At 40.2% G+C, this 6,296-nt stretch overlaps 1 pseudogene; it reads right to left on the reverse strand.

Moving 5' to 3' along the window:
- Nucleotides 1-2,012: 2,012 nt before the first annotated feature.
- On the reverse strand, nucleotides 2,013-2,884 carry LOC118629321 (annotated as a pseudogene).
- Nucleotides 2,885-6,296: the final 3,412 nt, after the last annotated feature.

A 6,296-nucleotide genomic window follows, 5' to 3' on the forward strand; every position in this document is an offset into this window, starting at 1 on the left:
ATGTCCCAGGAAGGACAACTTTATTTTCTGCTTCCAGGTTCTAACTTGCTGTCCTACGGCAAGCAATACCTCTCCCAGCACAGGGAAGACCTCTGCTGCTCTTTCTCAAGTAAGAAGCATGCCTTGTTTCAGGTAATATTTACCTCTCAGTTTTCTAATCAAAGCCATCAGTATTTAGAGCTCCCTTGGATGACAATGATGACATTTTTTTTTTTCAGGAAATAAAATAAAATTATACTGTTTCATTCACATAAAAATTGTTTATGAAACAACAATAGCAGCATTGGTTGTTAGTCCTATGCCAGGCATTCTGCTACAGCATGTTACCAATATTATTTCATGGCAACCACAGAAAACCGCCCAGTGAGGCAGAGATGGATTATTATTCCCTTTTTACAAATGAGGAAATTGAGGTTTACTGAGTTGAAGTGACTTGCCTTAGGTCCCACAGTTCATAAATGACAGAGTTGAGGTTTTGAATCTAGGAGACTTGGCTGACTCAAACCATTTTTTAAACTTAATGTTTCAAAAATTCAATTTCTGAAAGAAAATTAGTGTTCCAAGAGAATTAGTGAAATAATAAAAATCCCTTAAAAAGTGGAATGTCAGTATGCACTGTAATTCAACAATAATGCTATAATTTAACAAAGAACTTGTCCTAGAAAGATTTCCTGTGGCTTTGACACCCATTATAAATGCTTCATGAAGTAAGTGTGACTTCCAAAATTAAGATGTCAAGTGTAAGATGTAGGATGGTTCTTTGACCAGAAATGGTTCACTTTGCAAAGATGAAAGATACACATACATTGTGGCAGTGTGTGTGTGTGTGTGTATGTGTGTGTGTGTGTGTGTGTGTGTGTGTGTGTGTGTGGTGAGGGGGTTTGGGGGTCAGCTGTGGAACAAGGAAGAGTTAAAGAATTATTCTACCTTGGTAAACTACAAGTTGGTTTTCCAAGTTCCTATGGTAAGGCGGTGGGAGTGTGGGGGACCACGCTGCTAAGACACATCCATAGAATGGATGCTGACATCTCCACAGTTCTGTACTCTGTCCTTTCTGAAGAAGACAGGCTTTTCTTCACAGTGCGTTCATGTCAAAACCCTGAAACCTGTCACATGAGCCTGTCACATCAACCCTGTCAGGTCTCACTTGTTGAAATGAGTGAGACTTGAAAACTTCTGAGTGTGCTATTACACTTTCCATTTATGTTCAGGGAATATGACTGGATGGAAATGAGGCCAAGAGTTGTCAAGAGCTGGGGGGAATTTGAGGCAAAGGCAGCTCTAAATGAGTAAAACCAAATAGATGGATCGTTTCAGATGGTGGAGGACAGTAGTCTCCACGGAGGATAAGGCAAGGAGTTGAGAAGAAAATGTTTTATTACACCTTTTACTTGTATTGCCCTAATTAATTAAACTACTTGTCCCATCAAATGTTAGAATTTAAATAAAAGAAGCCAGCATTCTTTCCTTCCAAACTAGGATTATAAAAGTTAAAATTTATCTATCCTCATTGAAATAACAATAAAATATATTTTTTCTTTTAATTAATTTTTTATTTTTTTTAAGATAGAAAGTTTTTATTTTTATTTTTATTTTTTATTAATGACCCCAAATGTATTTCTTTAGATTCAGGTGTTTTGAACTCAAATACTTAGGAGAAACCAAGTTAAGACCGCATTCTCCTGCAACTCATTACGGGTAACCTAATGCAAAGCCAAACAGCCTGGAGAGAGAGTGAGGGAAGGGGAGTGAGGGAGGGAAGGTAAAGAGAAGAAATAAAACTGACCAAGTGGATTTCTTCTTTTTTTTTTTTTTTTCCTTTAATTCTTGGGAACTATGAAATCCTTGCAAGCCCAGCTCATTTCTGCATATTATTTTCCAAATGTGTAGAAAATGGAACCAAGATGGAGGATCCCTTAAGGTGAAGAGGGGCAACATTAAAATTTACAGTCATCTAGCAGCAAGTGCTTCAGCCTCAGTTGGCAGCTGCTTCCTCTTCTGGTTCCCAAGGGTTAATGGGATGAAAGTATCTTCTCTGTGATTATTTCCATTTCTTTCTTCTTATCATCTGGGTGTGCACGAGTCAGCACCTTGAGGAAGACCGATGTTTGAGCCCGCATAGGCACCTGACTATAGGCCTTAGCCCGCCTGCTGTGGTGGTGCAGGTGGTCCAGGAACATGTGGATCTGGTGGATGGTGCTGTGTGGAGCACTGGCGTTGGTGTGGCGAGGGAACAGCACCAAGGTAATCTAGCCAATGCTGTCACCCACCACAGCATCGGCATCTTTCAGCTCCAGAGAGGAGGTTCCCTGGGGGGTTGGCTCTGTGTCCTTCTTTGAACTCCTGCATGAACACTTTTCCAATGATCACATTGTCTTAATCCTTAAACACCGTGCTGAAGACTACTCTGACTCTGTCCTTTTGAGACTCTGCATACATGGTGTCATCCCTATAATGGATAACTGCCCTGTTCTCTCCTTCCTTGCCCTCTTCTTGAAACTGGAAGTGTTTCTCAAAGACACAGGCAAAACAATTTTGTTTCAACATGCCAGCCTGATGCACAATGGGATCCTTAGATGCAGGCAGATTTTCAAGGTCATCTAGCAAAGAGACATTGTATCCTGATTCTGGATTTACCGAGAAACTCCATACACTCTCTTTAGTAACTCATTCACACCATGTGCCCAAATTTCCCTGAAGAATATTGAAGAAATACTATCACTTTTGTTTCTTCTCCATCAGGATTTGAAATATGATAGGGGACCTCATCAAAATCTGCAAGTGTTACTTCTACTGCTTCTGGTTTATTTGCTATGGCCAGGTTCTCAAACTTGAGCTCGAGTGTCTCCTCCATGATGCCGTTGTCCACCTCCCCCATGATCATGGGTGGCTGGGCCCAGAAGCCAGGACCCGCCCACAGCCCTCTGCAGACAGGCCAGGTCCCCGCCCAGCCCCGGCTGTAGCCCTCTCATTTTCTTTTTCAGAACTCGACAAGAGACAAAGAGGTATTCTGAAAAATTTAATTAATTCTTCTATTGATTTCTCAACTTCCAGAAGATAAATTTAATATTTGTGTTCTATTTGAGGAAACATAATCATAATCCTAACCTTGATTATATTTTAAACAAAACTCTATATAAGAGAGAGTGCTGGGCAAGAGAATGACCAGATGTCATTGGAGGCAGGAATCATTAGTGGTAGAAAATTCATATGACTATCAACTTCTATTTCTATAAATTTTTAGTATTTTTCTTTCTATCACTGCAAGTAAACATCTTTTAAGTTTCCCAACAAGCTGAGATGTTTTTCAAAATTTATAATTTGATGAAGATGCTTCTTAAATAAACAGTAATTTTTTTTTTCATTGATTGAGACCAAATATTTTCTGCTAGTAGCCAGTAGAAGGAGCTGTTGGCATTTGATTTGACATTATAACTCGACCTGGAAGTTCCCTCCTTAATTAATTCAATGTTTGAAATCAAACCACCGTTTAAATGTAATGATATTAATATGCAAGGATAGATGTGTAAACGTGGAGATTTTCCATTCCCGTTAAACTTTCTACACAACCACAGATTTCTGGTTCTTCTGTGGGCCTCTTTTAGAGAGCTTATGTTATAGAAATGTTGGCTGCTATAAATTAAATCTGCTCAAAACTGAGTTCATGCACCTAGGCAATGATTCAACATTTCTAAGACGGGTTGTAAGTCAAGAAAGAAAGCAATTTCTTCCTCCTGCTCTTGGGGGGGGGGGGGGGGAAAGACAGAGAAGAGAAAAGAAAAATAAAGAAAAGAAAAGAGAAATTTGACTCAGAATAATACTTAGAGATTTCAAAGGAAAATTATATATGCTAGGTTTATAATAAATTAAAGTATCTTTAGGGGGAAGAATTCCCTGTAGTTAAGATTTTGGGTATATTTAATGCTGTCCTTATGATAAAATATCATATGTTGATTTTTCTTATATTCCTTCCTCCCCAAATGTATTATTATAGATGTGGGTTTTTAAGAACTTGCTTCTCAGTCTAGTATTTAAAAGGTACTTTTCCTCTTGTACTTTAATTTTAGTTAAAGGGGATTACTATGGAATGATTTCCAAAAGCCTCACTAAGAATCTTTATCTCAATAGACACTAATATGCAACAGCATGTGAACAGCAGTTGCAATAATCGGCAAATACCCGGACAGAGCGCCGGGGAAGCGACTACTCAGATAGTATCACTTCTCCAGGGGTCCCTGAAAATCCACTGATCTACTCTCCAGTAAGAGGAAGGTTGAAGAGACTTACAAATCATCATTCTGATTCATCTGAAATTTCTCCCTAAGATGAACCTAAAAACAAACTATTACACATTGAAACCAATGATATTTAAAGACAGGAAATCTTACTAAACTTGAAATGGAAAGTCACTTGACAAGATAAAGAAGAAAGCAGTGTCTTCTCTTGATGTGTGCTGACAAACGATTGTCAAACACACCACCCAGTCGTTGCCCATACGTCGAAGGTGTCTTTGTTCGGGTACACGGAACACATCACAGAAGTACAGAGACTCTGGGTTGGGTTCCTGCATACAGAAGAAAAGGCTGCTTTCTGGGGACAGTGTGCCACATTGCCATTTGCAAACAACATGCTAAACCAAAGTCACTTCCTGCGTTCACCAAACATCAAACGGGGCTTCTGGGAAAGAAAATAAAAGTGCTTTTTATCCGAATGTGAACAATGTTGTGTGTTATTTCCAGGTAGTGTATATTTCCTCAAATCACTACGCTCTTCCATGTCTCGGTCTCCGTCTTTGTTTTGTACGGATGTCTGGACCTCTCAATCAACATCAACGTTGCTGCTCTTTCTAAGAGGAGCTGTTAGAGGGACAAATGAACCCTTCACGCAGGTGGAGTTGGAAGACATGGAACAAAGGTGCTGCATTGTCTTCCTGAGCGGTTTAAGTAGCTGGAACAACAACAACAAAAACCCAACCCTATTAAACATATTTTAGGCAAAATTTTGTTCCATGTGAAGCATTAATTTTAATAGAGACTTTATATATAAGCTCTTGTTTGAATAATAATGTAAAATTAAATTTAAATTGTAAATAACATCCAGATACTGGTTGTTTCCTGGCTCAAATACTTTAGCACATATGGCGCTAGCATAAGCTTGTGCCTGTCTGCCTACTCTGGGTAATTTTGCATGCAAATAGTTTTAGTGCCTATGTTGAGGTGCTAAAACGTGTTTAGTACACTTGAAAATATTTGCATTGCAAAAGGAGAGTGAATCTCCTGAGGAAAATCAAATTGATATTTTGTATTAAGGAGACCACTCTGGGCACTGCCTGGCATTCTTCTATGAGAATTCTGTTTACAGTGCAACTAGCATTTTTAATTGACCTTTAGAAAAGAAGGTCTGGCCACAGCCTTGCCAGGTTTATTAACCATTGGACCATCTTCTGGCAGCATCCACCACATTAATCAGCAGGAGTGAGAAAGCTGAGGAAAGAACCTACTTGCCTTGGCTGAACTGTAGTTTTTCATGCCTCGATTTGGTGGATTGGTAGGATCAGTATGTTAATTATAATTAAAAGTTTCAGCTGGAATGTGCCTAACGCATTAGCTAACTAACTAACCGACTAACTCGGGAAAGGCTTCTGCACGAGAAGCAGGAGCGGATGCGGGTGTGAGGCTGCACACGCTCCCATTTGCCTCACCCCCATCTGCTGCATTTACGGGAACCAGTTGGTTAAGAGTCTGAATTGAATCCAAATAAAATGCATTTCTGATGCAAGCCTGGTGACTGGTGCCATTCTCTGCTGCATTATGTCAAATCAGAGTTCACTTGGGAAAGAGGTTACGGAGACCTCACGTAGATGCAGCGCGCACAGAACCCGGAGCGAGTGCGTGTTGTGCAGAAATCCAACATCCCATTTCTGTGCACAAATCAACCGCCCTCGTGATTGGGCCCCTCTTCACCAAGGCCGAGGAAAACTTGAGGCTTCCCAATAAATAAATACAATTCGAGAGGTGTGCCAGCAAGAGGTTTGTGGAACTTTTCTTGTAACCAACCTTTCCATGTTTACAGAGGATTTTCTTTAGTGCATCGATTAATTCAGGTGTGGTATGTTCTTACAAAATGAAAGTCAGTTCCGTGTCTGTAAGATAGACAGATGATTTGAGGTCTACAAGAGGAATTCAAATTGTGGGACATCTCGGCAGCCCCTCCTGTGCAGAGAACCGCTGCCAGATGGAGTTCTAACACCCCCACTGCTGGGGAGTCGCTCCGTCCCTTTCAGCCCAAGCACCGGG

Source organism: Molossus molossus, unplaced genomic scaffold (genome assembly GCF_014108415.1).
Source record: "Molossus molossus isolate mMolMol1 unplaced genomic scaffold, mMolMol1.p scaffold_m16_p_14, whole genome shotgun sequence".
NCBI classification, from domain to species: Eukaryota; Metazoa; Chordata; class Mammalia; order Chiroptera; family Molossidae; genus Molossus; species Molossus molossus.